Source organism: Heteronotia binoei, chromosome 14 (genome assembly GCF_032191835.1).
Source record: "Heteronotia binoei isolate CCM8104 ecotype False Entrance Well chromosome 14, APGP_CSIRO_Hbin_v1, whole genome shotgun sequence".
Classification (NCBI taxonomy): Eukaryota; Metazoa; Chordata; class Lepidosauria; order Squamata; family Gekkonidae; genus Heteronotia; species Heteronotia binoei.
This window is the reverse complement of record NC_083236.1, coordinates 8,134,805-8,153,866: the sequence shown is the minus strand read 5'-3', so window position 1 is coordinate 8,153,866 and position 19,062 is coordinate 8,134,805. Positions and strand designations below refer to the sequence as shown.

The 19,062-nt window shown below is 46.3% G+C and overlaps 1 protein-coding gene across 2 annotated transcripts in view; it reads right to left on the bottom strand.

Annotated features, from left to right (window-relative positions):
* ADCY2 (adenylate cyclase 2) overlaps positions 1 to 19,062 on the bottom strand; it is a 218,435-nt gene that overhangs the window by 161,083 nt on the left and 38,290 nt on the right. Inside the window, exon 3 of one of the 2 annotated variants that reach the window (XR_009556182.1) lies at positions 18,262 to 18,423. The exons of the other annotated variant lie outside the window; for it this stretch is intronic. The gene's annotated coding sequence lies outside the window, so the exon portion shown is untranslated. The remainder of the gene's footprint in view (positions 1 to 18,261; positions 18,424 to 19,062) is intronic. 2 annotated transcript variants of the gene reach the window in all.

The following is a 19,062-nucleotide window of genomic DNA, read 5'->3' as shown; positions in this document are numbered from 1 at the left end:
TGCACAGCCTGGATTGGCTGACTGAACTATAAGTAAGCTGTGTGTGCAACACACGGGTCTCTCTTCGAGAGTTAGCTGTCTGGTGGAGCATTTTGTCCGTGTAATCAATATATTGGACTGCACTAGTGAGCACTTACTGTATACTCTGTAAATACACTACTTTGGCACTAGTTGCAGGTGTCTGGCTGATTTATTTCCTGGAGCTCAGAGTCGGGCACGTCACGAAGCTCACTCTGCTAACTACCGCACCGACAGGGTTATGGGCCCAGGATGCTTCCGCTGCGCGGAGGAGCACCGTGAGAGTTAAGCTGACCGAGAGTTCGGAAGGAGCCGGAGGCGAGGAACGCCGGTTGAAGGACAAAGAAGCACCAGCTATCTCGTTTTGAGAGCCAGAGGGACGACGGCAGCCAGCTGTGTGGAGGAGTCGGCATCATGGCTCAGCAGCAGCTTGCAGTGGCCGTTGAGAAGCTTAACTCAGCCAACTACGCGGTGTGGAGCCTGAGAATGCAACACTACCTTAAGCGTGAAGGGCAATGGCTGTTTGTAAGTAATCCCCCTGCTGCGTTAACTCGTGCCAAGACTGTGTTAGCCGATAAGGCACTGGCAAACATCGTGCTAGCAGTAGGAGATGACCAGTTGGTATATGTGCGAGGGAAGGACACTCCCAAGGCTGCCTGGGACGCGCTCAGTGGGGTTCATGTTAGTACCACTGCTGGCTCCCTCATGGCCTTGACTAGGAAGATGTTTCGCACTGTAATGCCAGCTGGAGGGTGTGTGAAAGAGCACATCAAGAAGCTAACGGACTGTTTCGTTGAGCTTGAGGCCAGAGGCAAGACTGTAGCTCCCGATGACAGAGTTTACATTTTACTGTCGTCGTTGCCGCCTGAGTTTACTCCCCTGATAACGTCCCTGGAGACGGTTGATGTGGCGACCCTAACGATGGAGTACGTGTGTGCCCACCTGCTTGATTTCCAAGAGAGGATTACAGCAGTGAGTTGTCCGGGGGTGTCGGCTGAGGAGCGTGTGGTTATCAGCTCGTCCGGGAAAGCGTCCAGGAGTGAGCCAGCTTTTGCTGCTGGCAGACGGCCAAAGGCTGAGAAAGAGGAGCCGACTGCACTGGCAGTCCGACGCTGCTATGGTTGTGGATCATTCCGGCACCTGCTTCGAGCTTGCCCAGAGAGGGGGAAGCGGCGTGGACGGAGGCAGCGAGAGCAGAGGACCACCAGCCCGTGTGAGGAAGAAGCCCGGCTGGTCACGTCTGTAGGAGAGAGCACAGGGTCTGCTTGGATTTTAGACTCTGGTGCTACGAGCCATCTCTGCTGCGAGAAAGAGCTGTTGAACAATATTGACATTCCTGAGCACAGGCATGTCAGATTAGCTGACGGGACTTCCGCCGCTGTTACTTGTTCAGGGAGTATTGAATTTCCTGTATTAGATTGCAATTTGCAGCATATTCTGTGTGTACCCACACTACGGTCGAACCTGCTGAGTGTGAGCATGTTAATTGACCAGGGATACCAGGTAAAGTTTGAAAAGACCTGTTGTAAAATCCTAGGAGGTGGGGGGAAGCTGCTTGCAACTGGGAAGAGAGAAGGTAACATATATGTGGTCCAGAGTCATTGTGCCCAGGTGGCACAGGTGTCAAATGTGCCAGTGCACAATCAGTGTATACATCTGCTCCACAGGAGACTCGGGCACTGTGGGTTTAGAGCGTTAAAGAAGACCCTGCAGTTGGTGCCAAGTCTAAAGGTAAAACCCTGCAACTGTTACCTAGATTGTCAGGTCTGCAAAAAGACCAAGAGCAGGGCTTGTGCTGTTTCTAAGCAAAGCACAAGGGAGAGTAAGCGTGCCCTAGAACTCGTCCATCTGGACGTGATTGGCCCATTGCCAAAAAGTCTGTCGGGGAGGAGGTACTGCCTAGTGGCTACCGACGACCACACAAGGTATTCTTGGGTCTTTGCCATGGTGCATAAATCCGAAGTGTACAAGGTGTTCACTAAATGGGTCAAAGCGGTTGAGAGGCAATTAGGTGTAAACCTCCAGGCTATTCAGAGCGACAGAGGGGGGGAATTCTTATCAAATGAATTTAAATGTTGGCTGGAGAACAAGGGCATTGCCCACCGTTTAGTGAACCCAGCCACGCCCCAAGTAAATGGGCATGGGGCTGTACTACAGACTGTAATGTACAGCATGCTAGAAGATGCAAAGCTGCCAATATCTTATTGGGCCGAAGCTATGCATTCTGCTGTTTATGTGTACAATCGTACTTGGTCCAGAGCTGTAAATGATTTGCCTTACAGATTGCTGTTCAATAGGATCCCAAGTCTGAAGTATCTGAGAGTCTTTGGGACACAAGCCTGGGTTGGCATCCACTCCGAGAACAGGAGGGAGGGGGATGGCCGGGCGGAGAGCCTAACTTTTCTGGGCTACAAGCCAGAAGCTAGGTGTTATCGCTTCTGCGATAAGAAAAGGAAAATAAAGCTCAGTAAGACTGCCCAGTTTAACGAGACTGCCAGGTGGCCCCAGTTACATTCAACAAAGAGGGAAGACCTTGTACTGCTGCCAATTACTGATAATGATGCTGGAGTCCTGCCAAGGGTAATTAAGCAGGAACAACAATCTCCCGACCGGGGGCTGGCAAGCCGAGGGGCAGAGAAACGTGAGCTCCAAACTGGCACAGAGCCTCAGATGCAGAGTCAGGAGGTAGAACTTGAAAGTCAGGAGGTGCAACCTCTAAATCAACAGGAGGTGGAACCTGAAAGTCAGGAGGTGGCAGGCCAGGAGGTGGCAACAGACCAGCCTGAAGGAGACGAGGCCGGTCCAAGTACAAGAGCATCCACTAGAGCCACAAAGGGCATCCCTCCTGCCAGGTATAAGGTGCCTTATGTTACATGGGTAATTAAACCAGACCCACCAGGGTTCCAGGAAACGCTCAGGAAAAAGGCTGAGGCGTGGAAGGTCTGGGTAGCAGAGTGTGAGGCACGGAATAAAGAGGCAGAAGCCAAACGCCAGAAAGAACTGGCTGACCAGGACAGTGATGATGAGTTCCTGGATTGGAAGCTGTAAATATGTATATATGAGAAGCATGTAACATTGCTGTCTGTGTACCAAATGTGAAAGCATGTATGTATAACCATGCAGGACATTGAGAATGATGTACAGTTACCAGATGTGAACATGTAAACTGTGTCCAATGTCGGAAATCACTGTGGTTGGGTGCACTGGGTTCGATAGATTAGGAGGTGTGTCGAGGTATGAATCTATCTTAACCCAGGATGACAGCTATACTTTGACAGATGGTGATCTAGCAGGCATGCTAGGTCACAGTGACCTTATCAGCAGGCTGGTTTGAGCCGGCTGAGAACAGGTGAAGGAACATGCTGAGTCAGCATGACACTGCACAGCCTGGATTGGCTGACTGAACTATAAGTAAGCTGTGTGTGCAACACACGGGTCTCTCTTCGAGAGTTAGCTGTCTGGCGGAGCATTTTGTCTGTGTAATCAATATATTGGACTGCACTAGTGAGCACTTACTGTATACTCTGTAAATACACTACTTTGGCACTAGTTGCAGGTGTCTGGCTGATTTATTTCCTGGAGCTCAGAGTCGGGCACGTCACGAAGCTCACTCTGCTAACTACCGCACCGATAAGCCTTCCCTTCAGGCCTGTCTCTCCCACTCCAATGCCTGCCAGATGTTCACTTCTGGAAGCAATGTTTGCACAGAAGGGATCGGGTCCATTCCGGTTTGGCCACCATCCTCACGTACTGCTCATGGATGCCTGATGTGTGGGTCGGTTGCTACTGAACGCAGAACCACTAGATGACAAGAACATGCCAATGCTGTGGTTTTTAAAGGTGAGACCCTACTTCTAAGCTTATTGTCTTATGAGACCCACTGCTCCTGTACAGCAAGTGGCCAGCAGGAACGGATCATTCCCCTTCCTGTTTAAATTTAATATTTTGTTCTGTCCTTTGTAGGCGTATACTTTGTTATGTACTATTAAGGAATCCAAGGTAATTTTCTAAGTCGTTGTTATTGGTCGCCTGCAGCCGCTGTGGCCGGACCTGCCTGTCCCACATTGGTCTTGTCAGCCACCAGCGAGCCTGCAGCAAACGTGGACTATTGCACCCTTCTTAAATCTTCATTCGCGAAGCCAAGCCGAGAGAGAGAGAGAGAGTGTTATTGGTTGTTATTTCTTTAATAATATTGTTTGGGTATTTTACATGGAAGCGTTGCTTCTCTTGCTTCCCACCTCCATTTGTGAGTCTCATTTTGGTTGCCATACCATCTGGAAGCTGGCTACTAGGGATGTGCAAAAAAAAAAAAATTCGGAATTACACGGATTCGGAAGTGCACAGGGAAAAAAATTTCGGATTCCCCATGCACTACTGAATACCGTATTCGGAATAGCCGCATATACGGTAGATGCACGGCTATTACCGAATATACGGCCCTATTATACCCTATGGGCCATTGAAATCAATGGCAAATAGGGTATATTTGAAGCCGCCTGGAGGGGGGGGGTTTGAGGGAGAGCCCCCAAATTTGCAGGGGACCTGAAGGGGACTCTCCCCTCCAACCCCCCCAAGTCCCAAAAAGATTGGGCCAGGGGATCCCATTCCAGGGGCACCCAAAGAGGGTGCCCCTATTCCATCATTATACCCTATGGGCCATTAAAATCAATGGCAAATAGGATATAATTGAAGCCGCCTGGAGGGGAGGGGGTTTGAGGGAGAGCCCCCAAATTTGCAGGAGACCTGAAGGGGACTCTCCCCTCCAACCCCCCCAAGTCCCAAAAAGATTGGGCCAGGGGATCCCATTCCAGGGGCACCCAAAGAGGGTGCCCCTATTCCATCATTATACCCTATGGGCCATTAAAATCAATGGCAAATAGGATATAATTGAAGCCGCCTGGAGGGGAGGGGGTTTGAGGGAGAGCCCCCAAATTTGCAGGAGACCTGAAGGGGACTCTCCCCTCCAAACCCCCCAAGTCCCAAAAAAATTGGACCATGGGGTCCAATTCCTGGGGCACCCAAAGCCAAACCTAACTTCACACCAGAGAATCTCTATAGGCCCCAAATGCACTACATCCCTCTATCTAATCTATGAACCCTGGGCCTGCAGGCCTGGCACCAACATAAACCCAGTTGCCAACCTCACTGCCACACAAAACACAATCTGCTCAAGGTCTGCTCTGCAGACCTGCTTGCAGCAAACCCAGATGCCAGCTCTCCAGACCTGCCCCAAACAACACGGGGAGAGCTTGTCAACCACAAAAAGCCTGCTGGTTCTGGGTCTCTCACCCAGGTGCCAGCTTCCCTGCCACAGAACACACAATCTACAGATGCCAGCTCTCCAGCCCTGCCCCAAATAACACGGGGAGAGCTTGTCAACCACAAAAAGCCTGCTGGTTCTGGGTCTCTCACCCAGGTGCCAGCTTCCCTGCCACAGAACACACAATCTACAGATGCCAGCTCTCCAGCCCTGCCCCAAATAACAAGGGGAGAGCTGGCAAACCACAAAAAGCCCGCTGGTTCTGGGTCTCTCACCCAGGTGCCAGCTTCCCTGCCACAGAACACACAACCTACTCTATAAAAACAAGAAAGTGACCCAGCCCACACACACCCTCACCAACCCCCACACCAACCAGAGGCAATTTAAAAAACCAAAACAAAACCAGCAGAATCACAAAAGGCCAAGTGTTAAAAAAAAGTGGCCTTTTCACCAACAAGAAAAGGGGGACAAAAGTGGCCTTTTAAACAATGGAAATTAGGCCAAACAGCACCCGCCCCAAGAACCCAAAGAAAAGAGTAACAGCAGCAGCACAACACAGCACAGCAGCAACAAATCAAACACTGAATACTTTTAAAACAGTAAAAAATTAACTTTTAACAATACAGGAACTTTGCCACCACCTCCCCCCCCAAAAAAAACCCTTCACCCTAACCCCAAGAAATTAAAGCCACCCAAATCAGGAGAAGTAAAAGGACACTGCACTTTTAAAAGTCCTCTCACTAAATTAAGATATGGGCAGATTGGCAAACCCCCCCCACCCCAGGCCCCCTCCCCAAGCAGAAACCCCAAATAAGCTACCCCACCACCACCCAAATCTGGATAAGTAAAGGGACTCTAAGTCTTTAAAAAAAGTCCTTTTACCAACAATAAATAAAAAAAGAGAACCCAAAGAGTGTTTTACCTTGTCTTCCAGGGAAGTCTGAGTGAGAGAGCTGCAGCAGCTTAAGCAATCTCTTACACACAGCATGGAGGAGTCAGCCAGGAAGTGAAGACTCCTTAGAAAGCCCTTCAAAGCATGCATTTCCAATGTATTTTACAAATGCATGCTTTGGATTGGCTGTTGGGGCTCCTCTTCCCCCTCCCCCCTCCCTGATCCCAGGGATGTTAAGGCAGAGGCGGGAAGGTGCCAAAGGAGCTCCTTTGAAGCTCCAGAAGCTAATTGCCGCCTTTTGTTTTGAATTGACACCTGTTTGCTTATGAATAGCTATTCGTAACTACACAACGAGCCTATTCGGCTGCCGTGTAATGGGCGCTTATGGAAGTCGGCTGCAGGCTATTCCGTATGCGGCCGAATCAACACTGGTTCGGCTGTAAATATGGCTCGGCCGAGCCGAATGCACATCCCTACTGGCTACCCCAGTTGCTACACACTTCTGGGTCTCAAGAACCACTGCAGTAAAAGAAAAGTTTGTAATCATCAAGAAAGCTCCAAGAGCCAAGGAGTCAGGTCATTCTCCCTAGTATTCCAGATGGAAATGGCCTGCTCTTTTTCGCAATTTGGCCATCTACTACATCATGGGGTGGGTGGGGGGGTGGGCTCCCTCTGGGTATCCTACCCCCCCCCAGGGAAAGTGTATGCGCAATACATAGCCTCTCCTCTCCCGGTGTAGTGAATGCCGCGTGGTCACTGCCTGGCTATGCCTGGCAGATGGTCACTGCAATGGCCTCTCCTGCATTACTGCATCCGTAGCAACACCTTCTCGCTGGTCCCCCCCGTTTTTCACAGAGTTTGCTACGTCATGGTGCGACCGAATTGTCCAGCGGTATAACCAGATGGGCAGGCTGGGCCCACCAACCTTGTCAGCCTAAGAGAAGGAAACCTCTAACATCAAACCCGGGCAGATAGAGCTTGTTAATGTAACACCTACCACCTGGAGGACTCGCTGCCGGCGTCCCGGCTTACTGGGCCATGGCAGATGACCCTCAGGTGAAAGGGTGGAGCCAGTACCGCGCACACTGGGCTTCCCCTAAAAAATTCCTCTGCGCAGGCCTGAAGGGCATATCCACATACACAACCCACAACGCATCAAGTCCTGCAGCGATGGGCAAGGGGCGAAACGGCAGGTGGAAGGTGCCACTGGAAGCCGCAGTCCCGATCCTGCATGTAGGCGGTTCAGGGTATTGGTCGCCTGATGCTAACCTGGAGACGAAAGCATTTTTCGGCAGCACCCTGAACGACCAAGCAGCCTTATCTAGGGACAGCACTGCTTGCTCCACACGGAGAGGGGCCTAGAAAAGGTGGCCTAAACAAAGCTCGTCTCCTCCACCCCAGTTGGCTAGCCGCGGTCAACGGGCATCCTTACTTGCGTTCAAAAAATAACAACAAAGAAAAGGCATGCACCTGCCTCACAAAGTGTGCAAAGACTAAAGCTTGCGTGTTGGAACATCAGAACCATGCTCGACACAGTAGACAGTGGTTGCCCTGAACGACGCTCTGCTCTAGTTGCCCACGAACTTCTCAGGTTGAATATTGACATAGCAGCTCTCAGTGAGGTCCGTTTCCCTGAGGAAGGTAGTCTTCAAGAACACGGTGCTGGCTATACCCTCTACTGGTCAGGTAAGTCAAAGGCTGAGAGCCGCCTTTCTGGCGTTGGCTTCATGGTCAGGAACTCCATTGCCTCCAAACTCGAAAACCTGCCAACAGGTCACTCAGATCGCATCATGTCCATGCGCCTCCCACTTCAAAACAAGCAGCATGCAACACTCTTCAGTGTGTATGCCCCAACCCTTCAAGCAGATCCTGCAGAAAATAACAAGTTCTATGCTGATCTACACAACCTCGTACGGAAGACCCCTACAGAGGACAAGGTGATCATCCTTGGCGACTTCAATGCCAGAGTAGGTAAAGACTCGGAAGCCTGGAAAGGAGTACTTGGCAAACACGGCATTGGCAACTGCAATGACAACGGGCGCCTCCTGCTAGAATTCTGCATGGAGCACCAGCTCACCATCACCAACACTATCTTCCAGCAGAAGAACAGTCTGAAGACAACCTGGATGCACCCACGGTCCAAGCACTGGCACCTTATCGACTACATTCTGGTGCGCCAGAGAGACCTTTGAGATGTCTTACACACCCAAGTAATGCCCAGTGCAGAATGTCATACGGATCATCGTCTTGTACGCTGCAATCTCCGTCTTCACTTTAAACCCACACCCAGGAGAGGAGGTATCCCTCGGAGGAAGTTTCAGGTTGGCAGTCTCCAGTCAGCCGAAGTTAAAGCTGCCTTCCAGGCAAAACTCCAGTCAAGAATTGAGGACCCCAGTTGCCCCACAGACCCTTCTCCAGAAGCACTCTGGGAACACCTAAAAACTACCGTCCTGCAGATCTCTGAAGAAGTCCTCGGGTTCTCCACAAGGAAGAACAAGGACTGGTTTGATGAGAACAATCAAGAGAGCCAAGATTTACTGGCGAAAAAGAGATCTGCCTACCAAGCACATCTTGCTCAGCCCTCCTGTCCTGGGAAAAAAGCAACCTTTCGCGCTGTATGTAGCAACCTCCAGTGCAAACTTCGAGACATTCAGAACGAGTGGTGGACCAAGCTTGCTGAGAGAACCCAGCTGTGTGCAGACACTAGTGATTTAAGAGGGTTCTACGAAGCCCTGAAGGCAGTATATGGTCCATCATATCAGACTCAGAGTCCCTTGCATAGTGCAGACGGCCAAGTGCTCCTCACAGACAAGGCATCCATATTGAACCGGTGGTCGGAGTATTTTCAGGTTCTCTTCAGTGCCAACCGCGTAGTTCAAGATTCAGCAATTCACCTCACCCCACTTCAACCAGTGAAAACAGAGTTGGATGAGATCCCCACTCTAGAAGAGACTGTTAAAGCCATCAAGCAAATGAAAAGTGGCAAGGCAGCAGGAGTTGATGGAATTCCACCAGAGATCTGGAAGCATGGGGGCACAGTACTACATAGCTCACTTCACAAAGTACTTGTCACCTGCTGGGAACAAGGCAAATTACCACAGGACTTTCGCGATGCAATCATCATCACCCTATACAAGAACAAAGGGGAAAAGTCAGACTGCTCCAACTACCGGGGGATAACCCTGCTCTCCATCGCAGGCAAAATCCTTGCCAGAATACTCCTGAACAGACTGGTGCCCACCATTGCAGAAGAACTCCTCCCAGAGAGCCAATGCGGCTTCAGAGCTAACAGGAGCACCACCGACATGGTATTTGTTCTCAGGCAGCTCCAAGAGAAATGCAGGGAACAGAACAAGGCTCTGTATGTGACTTTTGTCGACCTTACCAAAGCTTTCGATACCGTTAGCAGGAAAGGCCTGTGGCAAATCTTGGAACGTTTAGGATGTCCCCCAAGGTTCCTCAGCATGATCATCCAGCTACACGAAGACCAGCGAGGCCAAGTCAGACACTGCAACGACCTCTCGGAGACCTTCCCAATAGGCACAGGTGTAAAGCAAGGCTGCGTTCTCGCGCCAACTCTCTTTACGATCTTCTTTAGCATGATGCTTCAAAGAGCCACAGTAGATCTAGATGATGACAATGGTGTCTACATCTGCTATCGCACCGATGGCAGCCTGTTCAACCTGAGGCGACTAAAGGCCCACTCCAAGACAATGGAAAAACTCATCCGAGAGCTACTGTTTCCTGATGATGCTGCACTCGTCTCCCACTCGGTATCAGCTCTGCAGCATATGACGTCCTGCTTTGCAGAGGCTGCCAAGCTATTCGGCCTAGAAGTTAGTCTGAAGAAGACAGAAGTTCTCCACCACCCTGCACCCCAGGAAGATTATCACCCTCCCTGCATCACTGTGGGTGAATCAGTTCTGAAGACAGTCCAGCAGTTCAGCTACCTGGGGTGCATCATCTCCTCAGATGCTAAGATCGACAAGGAGATTGACAACAGGCTGGCAAAGGCAAACCGTGCCTTTGGCTGACTGCACAAAAGAGTGTGGAGCAACAAGCATCTGAAAAAAGGCACAAAGATCAATGTTTACAAAGCGGTTGTGATGACAACCCTCATCTACGGCTCCGAATCGTGGGTTTTATACCGTCATCACCTGCGACTCCTTGAGCGCTTTCATCAGCGCTGCCTTCGCACCATCCTCAACATCCACTGGAGTGACTTTGTGACCAACACTGAAGTTCTCAAGCGGGCGGAGGTTACCAGCATCGAGGCACTGCTGTTGAAGACGCAGCTGCGCTGGGCAGGGCATATTTCTAGGATGGAAAACCACTGCCATCCCAAGATTGCCCTGTATGGCGAACTCTCCACCGGCCATCGAAATAGAGGGGCACCAAAGAAGAGGTAAAAGGACTCCTTGAAGAAATCCCTTGGCACCTGTCGCATCAACCATCACCAGTGGTCTGACCTAGCCTCAGATCGCAAAGCATGGAGGCACACCATCCACCAGGCTGTTTCTTCTTTTGAGAACGCACGCATAGCTGGTCTTGAGGACAAAAGGAGATTGAGGAAGAATCGCACTGCTACAGCACCAACCCTAAATCAGACTTTTCCCTGCAGCCACTGTGGCCGGACCTGCCTGTCCCGCATTGGTCTTGTCAGCCACCAGCGAGCCTGCAGCAGACGTGGACTATTGCACCCTTCTTAAATCTTCGTTCGCGAAGCCAAGCCGAGAGAGAGAGACATCATGGGTATCCAAACTTGTTTAACATAAGAGCCACACAGAATAAATGTCAGATGTTTGAGAGTTGCGAGGGAGGAAGGAAGGACAAATAGATGAGAGGGAGAGGTGGAAAGAAAGCCACTTTAACTTTAAATGCATTCCCCAAAAGCCACTTGCTGGCTTGGCTTGGAGAAGTGATTTAAAGAGAGAAATGCTTTCTCCAAGCCAGCTGCCAGGGTGGTGGGAACTTTGAGAGTCACACAATATGTTTGTGGCTCGCAAGCCACAGCTTGGCCACCCCTAAACTACATTGCTATTTTAAGAAAAGGAAGACCAAAATTCCACCAGTCACCGCGGGGCCTGCAAGACCGTCCTCTTCCAGCTGGCTTTTTAATGTGGAATTATTATACCACCGCTATGTAGCACCAAACTAATTTGTGTCTTTAAATTTTGGTTTTATTGATGTTTTAATGTTTAATTGATGAATAATTGTAAATTCGGCTGTTTTATTTTGTTTTATTATTGTACTATAGTATATTGCATTTTATACTATGTGAGCCGCCCTGAGCCTCCTTCGGCAGGGAAGGCGAGATATAAATTATTATTATTATTATTATTATTAAAAAGGGATGTTTGACTGAATTAAACTTCTGTGCTGAGAGACTTGCCATAGAAGATCCAGTGTCATGAGCACTGGGAGAACCATCAACCTTGCCTGCCCAGCTGCTGCTGAGTCATCTCCAGACTATATAAAATTCCAGTGGAACAAAAGTGTGTCTCAGGCAACACTACTGATGCGCTCCTCTCCATTTACTCACAAGACAAAATTAAGCAAAAGGTGTTCCTTCCCCGCAGAATTCTTTAACAGTAAAAATACAGCCATTTAGTGAAATTAATTGCTTTTCTATTTACAAATTATCTCTCTTTTCTGATCGCTGATGTGGGGAGGAGAGCAACAAAGGGAAACAGGAATAGAGATTGTTTAGTACAAAGAAGAGCTTGGAGCAAAATGGATATTCAAATTAGTGAACATTTAGCAGATAATCTATGACTCTGAATATTTAAATGTTTGCCTTGCTTTGGAAAACAGCATTTCAATACAGAATCATAGTTGGAAGGGACCTCCAGGGTCATCTAGTCCAACCCCCTGCACAATGCAGGAAACCTACAAATACCTACCCCAAATTCACAGAATCCTCATCGCTGTCTGATGACCATCTAGCCTCTGTTTAAAAACCTCCAAGAAAGGAGAGCCCACAACCTCCCAGGGAAGCCTGTTCCACTGAGGAATCGCTCTAACCGTCAGGAAGTTCTTCCTAATGTTTAGCCGGAAACTCTTCTGATTTAATTTCAACCCACTGGTTCTGGTCCTACCTTCTGGGGCCACAGAAAACAATTCCACACCATCCTCTCTATGACAGCCCTTCAAGTACTTGAAGATGGTCATCATATCACCTCTCAGCTGCCTCCTCTCCAAGCTAAACATCCCCAACTCCTTCAGCCTTTCCTCATAGGACTTGGTCTCCAGACCCCTCACCATCTTCGTCGCCCTCCTCTGGACCCGTTCCAGCTTGTCTATATCTTTCTTAAAATGTGCTGTCCAAAAATGAACACAATACTCCAGGTGAGGTCTTACCAGAGAAGAGTAAAGAGATACTATCACATCATGTGATCTGGACACTATACTTCTGTTGATACAGCCAAAAATTGCATTTGCCTTATTAGCCACCGCATCACCCTGTTGACTCATGTTCAGCGTATGATCCACTAAGACCCCTAGATCCTTTTCACACATACTACTGCTAAGACAAGTCTCCCCCATCCTATAATTATGCATGGGATTTTCCTACCTAAATGCAGAACTTTACAATTATTCCTGTTTAATATTGGTTTTAGCCCAGTTTTCCAGCCTGTCAGACATCCTGTATCCTGTTTCTGTCTTCTTCTGTGTTTGCAACCCCTCCCAATTTAGTATCATCTGCAAATTTAATACGCATTCCCCCTATTCCATCATCCAAATCATTGATAAAATGTTGAACAAAACAGGTCCCAGGACAGATCCTTGAGGAACTACACTTATCACTCCTCTCCAAGAGGATGAGGAACCATTCACAAGCACCCTTTGGGTGCGATCTGTCAATCAGTTACAGATCCAACAGGATCCAAACCACATTTTACCAACTTGTCAACAAGGATAGTATGTGGAACCTTATCAAAAGCCTTACTGAAATCAAGATGAACAACGTCTACAGCATTCCCCTGATCCAGCAAGATAGTCACTTTCTCAAAAAGTTAGTCTGTCATGACTTGTTCTTGAGAAACCCATGCTGGCTCTTAGTAATCACAACCATTGTTTCTAAATGTTCCAGGACTGACTGTTTGATTATTTGTTCTAAAACTTTTTCAGGTATAGACATCAAGCTGACAGGTCGGTAGTTACGTAGATCCTCCTTTTCCCCCTTCTTGAAGATGGGGACAACATTCACCCACCTCCTATTTTCTGGCACCTCTCCTGTTCTCCAAGAATTCTCAAAAATAATAGCCAGAGGCTCAGAAATTACATCTGCAAGCTCTTTTAGAACACTTGGATGCAGTTCATCTGGCCCTGAGGACTTAAGTTTCATTTAAAGAAACCAGGTGTTTATGTACTACCCCTATGCTGATCCTAGGTTGGAACTTCATACCCTCCTTATATGTTCTGTTTTTGCCATGTTGAGCATCGTTTCCCTCAGAAGAGAAGACTGAGGAAAAGCAGGAATTGAGCAGTTCCGCCCTCTCTACATTACCTGTTAAAATTTCACTTTCTTGCCCTCGCAATGGGCCTGCCGTGTCCTTGTTCTTCTTCTTACTCTGAACATAAGAAAAGAACCCTTTTTTGTTGTTTTTAGCATCTTTGGCCAGCCTAAGCTCATACTGAGCTTTAGCTTTCCTAACTTTTTCTCTACAAGCACTGGTGATTTGTATTCATCCTTGGTTATAAGGCCCTCCTTCTAATTCCTGAAGGAGTCTTTTTTATTTCTTTAGTCTTTAGAGAACTGTTTATGGAGCCACTTCGGCTTCTTTAGGCTTTTTCTATTTTTTCTTCTCATAGGAATCGTTTTCAGTATTTCGTTTTTAAGTAATTCCCACCCCTCCTGAACCCCCTTCCTCCTAAGTATTTCTGACCACGGGATTTTAGCCAGATTGTTCTATCAAAGTTTGCTTTTCTGAAGTCCAACCTATACGTCTGACTACATATAGCTTTTCCCTTCCCAAAGACTGTAAATTCCAAACTCACACAGTCACTACTGCCCCAGGTGCCCACTATTTCTACTTCTTCAGTCAATTCTTCCTTGTTGGTGAGAATCAAATCTAAGATAGCAGATCCCCTTGTTTCCTTCTTCACTTTCTGAAAAAGGAAGTTGTCAGCAAGACAAGTCAGGAATCTATTTGACTTTTTATTTTTAGTAGAGTTGGACTTTCAACAGATGTCCGGGTAATTGACATCTCCCATGAACAAGTTCTGGGTTTCGTCACCTCAAGCTTGGTGGGGGTCCGCAGAGCTCGTCTCTAGCAAACCATCACCACCACCCCCCGAACCAGGCAGTTGGAGAGGTGCCGCAGCTGCGGCATCTCTAGGGAGACCCTGGAGGGGTCCCGTCAGCAAGAGGCTCTACAGGGAGCCAGGGAAATAGCAGCAGCTGTTCCCTGTCCTTCTTGTTTGCTCTGGTGCTCCGCCGCCATGTTCACCATTATGGCAGAAAGAGGTAAACACCCGACCACTTGCTTTATTCTTCTAACAAGCTTTTGATGCATCGCTCTCCTGCCTTAGGCACTGAAATTCTACCTTGCAAGTAAGTTTGCCTTTCAATACCATCAGCTAATCGGCCATTTTACATAACTACAAATGGGACAGTTCAAAGGAAGGCAAAGAGGTGGATTTCCCCCCACTTTTCCACGAGTGTGGCTTCAAAAAGACAAAGAACAACTCTGAGCATTTGCAACAATCTGAATTGGACTGAATATAGATAGCTAAATCGACCCAGTTTATGATTGAATAAACAACAAGGAGAACATTGCTCAGTTATAATTCGGTCTGAACAAAAACGAGATATATTTTAGAGAGATTTGTATTTGTTGCTTGAGCGGGACTGAAATGACAACAAGCAGAACACACGGCTGGAGGAGATCTGGAAGGATAGACTAACTGGGTTTCTGAGTTATGTTTCAACTTTGATTATTAGACTGAGTTATTCTGTGGAGAAAAATGTCACTGCAAAGCAAAATGTTTCACAAAAAAAGATATAATGAATACCATAATTTCTTTAAAGCAGGATTTTGGTTCATTAACAGAGTTGATAAAAAAGCAAATGGAAGCTCTTATTTTGAAAGGCAGCGAAACCTTAAATCTATATGAGCAGAGTGTCAAAGAGATCCCGGTGAAGTCTGTTGAGCTGAGACAAATGGATAAAGATCCATTGGGGAAGGAGTTGAAGAAAACTAAAATGGAGTAGATTGCGCAGTTATTAAGAAGGACCGGAAATCAAGACCGACTAAATCTGTTCTGAGAGGAAGTGGTGATGTGGAAGCTTTATTATTTTTACTGAGATGGGTGGTCTTATTAAAGAGAGAAGAGGCATACTTCAGTAAAAAAATCAAGACGTGAAAAACTTTCAAGAAGAAGGGATTTAAAAAAAAAATTCTGTAGGTAATTGGCTAATATGGAACTCTCAACAAGAACTGGCATGCAATTTCAAAAGGGCAAGTGAGACTCTCGGGACATGAATGCTTCTCTTCTATCTGTAATTTTCTACATTTTTTAATATAAAAAAGTTAAATAGAGCCATGTATTAAAGAATGGGATATAGAGACAATAGATGCCTTTTTTGTTCTTTTTTTTAAGGTAAAAATAAATAAGTGTGGGAGTTGTGGCTGTTCCGGTATATTAGGTTTGTGCCTCTCAGAGTAATATGGATATAGGAGTTATAGTCTCCAAAAGCATTAAAAAGAAATTTTACATAAATAAACAATTAACTTGGGTCAATTTTTAATAAGGCAGACAACACAACTATTTTGTAATCTTGTAGATCGGCTCTTAATATGTTTGACTGGAGAAACTGTTTATATTGAGACAGATAAACTATCGCGCTTTTTGTTCTACACTTTTTTATCTTTCTACTTTTTATGTTATTTTAAATTTGCTTTCCTTCTCTCCATTTGAAATAAGTAAGTTAGAAGGATAAAGAAATGATATCTGTTTTTTATGCTTATCCAAACGATGACATTGCTAAAATAACTAGTTAGCTTATACTTCTAATATGGTTAAATTTAGCCAGTTAGTTCTGTGTGGTGACTTCTCTGGCTTCTAACATCTATATGTGCTGAAGAAGAAGAATTTAGATTTGTATCTTAAGCAACAGATTAGTAAAAAGGTGTATAATGCAAAATGAAGACTGTAGAATATAATGCTTATATAAGGGGATAATTCAACACTTGCAGGTAGAAAGTATTTTGTTTTGAGGTAGAAATGTAACTGATATATTTGCTGCTTTCTTTGTTTCTGGCTTCCCATTCTGTATCCCCCCTCCCTCTTACTGTTGTTTCTGTATCTATACATATGCTTTCTCTTTTTATATCTAAAATCAATAAAAAATTTAAAACTCAAAGTCTCCCATGATCACTGTATCCCTTCTCTTGGAGGACTTTGCAATCTGTTGTAGGAGTATCTCATCCAAGTCCTCTGCCTGGCTTGGTGGTCTATAGCAGACTCCCACAATAATATCACTGTTATTTCTTACTCCTTTTATTTTTACCCAGAGACTCTCAACTGAGCTGCCATGCTCAGATTCACATATTTCCTCACAAGTATATACCTCCTTCACATATACTGCTACGCCTCCGCCCTTTCTCATTTGCCTGTCCCTTTTAAATAAGTTGTACCCCTAAATCCTAAGATCTCTCTCAGCCACCTCACAGGGTGTCTGTTGCGGGGGAAGAAGATAAAGGAGATTGTATGCCACTCTGAGACTCTGATTCAGAGAGAAAGGTAGGGTATAAATCTACGGTCTTCTTCTGTAAAGAATGCTTGTAAACGATGCAAAGGGACCTTGCATATTGTAAACAGCTTGATTGGAGCAGAAGGGAAAAGCTGGTGGGGGCAGAAAATTAGCATCTGCAGTGAGATAAAAATCCTACATCTCTATTCAGTCCTGATGAGCTACACAGTGTTTCCCACATGCACACTCACAAGTGTAGATCTAAGCTGGAAAAAGTGCAGCTAAAGGCCATGACAATCAAGAGGCACCGCGGGTTTGCTATACAGATCACTAATGTACGCTGAATAATGGTTAAGATATACAAGACCTTATCTTCAAGTGTTCTCTTTCATCTTTTAGAAGCACAAGAGAACCCGAACGCCTGTTCCCCAGAGACAGCAGAAGTATGCATGGCTGCTCTGGGCAGGAAGGCCTCTGTAATAGCCATTGTGTGTGAAAACAACAGTTCCTGAAATGGGCAAGAACAGTTTAGACTCTGCCTCTGTAGTAGCAGGCAAAGGAAGGCCACACCAAGCATGGAGCAAAAATCAAGAGACAGTTGGTGCAGTGGGAGAATTAATTTTAATTTAACTCTGAGACCCCTACACTTTTTGCATATATTTCGTTAGGGGAACCTAATACATAGAAACCTTAAAGGCATTAATTAAAAGACAGATATTTTAAAAGTGTCCTTGATGGCACATTTAGGGGGTTCTGAAGGTTGAATTAAAATTAATTCCCACACTGCACCAACTGTCTCTTATTTTCAGATTCAGTCCCAGCATCCACACCCTGCTACAAATTACCCCAGGAGTAATATGGGGGTAATAACTCCAGCCTGCTTTACAGGGATATTTACAGAGATAATATTAACAAAGAATTTCAGCAAAAGAACTGCATAAATGCTAAGAGAACAGCCCAGCTCTCGTTGCACATTTTCACAAGTCCATTTAACATCATCGATAAAGTTAAATCTCTCTCACTGAAACCCACTGAATTTGAAAGTGCTTCTCTCTGGCTGAATAATCCCTCTTTTATATTAACAGCAAAACGTATATGTTTCTCGCCTGCCAAATTTTATCAAATGACATTGATTTGAATAAAACCATGAAAACAGTATACAAAAGAAAAGCAGAATTACTATTGTAAACAACATATAGTTACCTATATTTAAAAGAGGTAATGATAATCTTTTTTTTAATGCCCTTAAAAGTAGGCATCGTGGAGATGTGCGTGGCGTTATAATAAATGCGGAAAACTGACTGAAGCCTTAAAAGAATTCACTTGTGTCTCTAAACACAAACCACTTTACCCTGAATAATGATTGGGCTGCAGCATACCCAGAAAACCTACCTGCCAAGCCAAGTGCTCTCTGATGATGCCTGTTGAGGACAGACAGATGCTCAAGACAATGGTATGGGAGACAAAGGTGAGGACCCCAGCAATGATAGCATCCTGCATACTGAAGGGCAACATCGTATAGACCACAAAAATGATGAATAAGAAAAATGACACCTGTGCAGGAAAGACAAAAGGAGATGCTTATTAAAACCTTTAAAAAACCCAAACCTTTAACAGGTATAGTTTTACAACTAGTAAATCCATGGCTATAATTCAAAAAAGCTCCCTTAGATATGCTCAGAGGATTTTTTTTTAAATACCCCCCACTCAAAAAAAAAAATAACTAACAGACTTTTAGCCATGACAGATGGCAAGCTGCTTTAGAAAGTCCTCTGCTTAAAAAGCAGTTTGGGAATGGTTTGGATTAATGTGGGACTCCGTAAAAAGTCTGCCGTGAAAATGTTGTGAAAGCAACATCACCCCAGAGTCGGAAACGACTGATGCTTGCACAAGGGACCTTTCCTTTCCTTCCTGTTCTAAAACTCAAAGGCTTTTTCAGCACATGAGTCTCTGGATTCTACTGAGATAATTTTCAGTCAATAATCACTGTAACTTGTGTTCCAGCTTCGGTGCAGCAAGATCGGGGGGGAGGGGGGGGATCGCAGCGCCTGTGACCTCCCACCCTGAAGTGTGGGTGTTGAGGGGGTCCAGACATCTGGAGACCCCAGAAGAGGAGTCTCTGAAGCATGGGGAGCGACAAATCCAGTGATCTCCCTAGGACTCTTTGTCTGCCCTGAAGGGGTCTGGAGACCA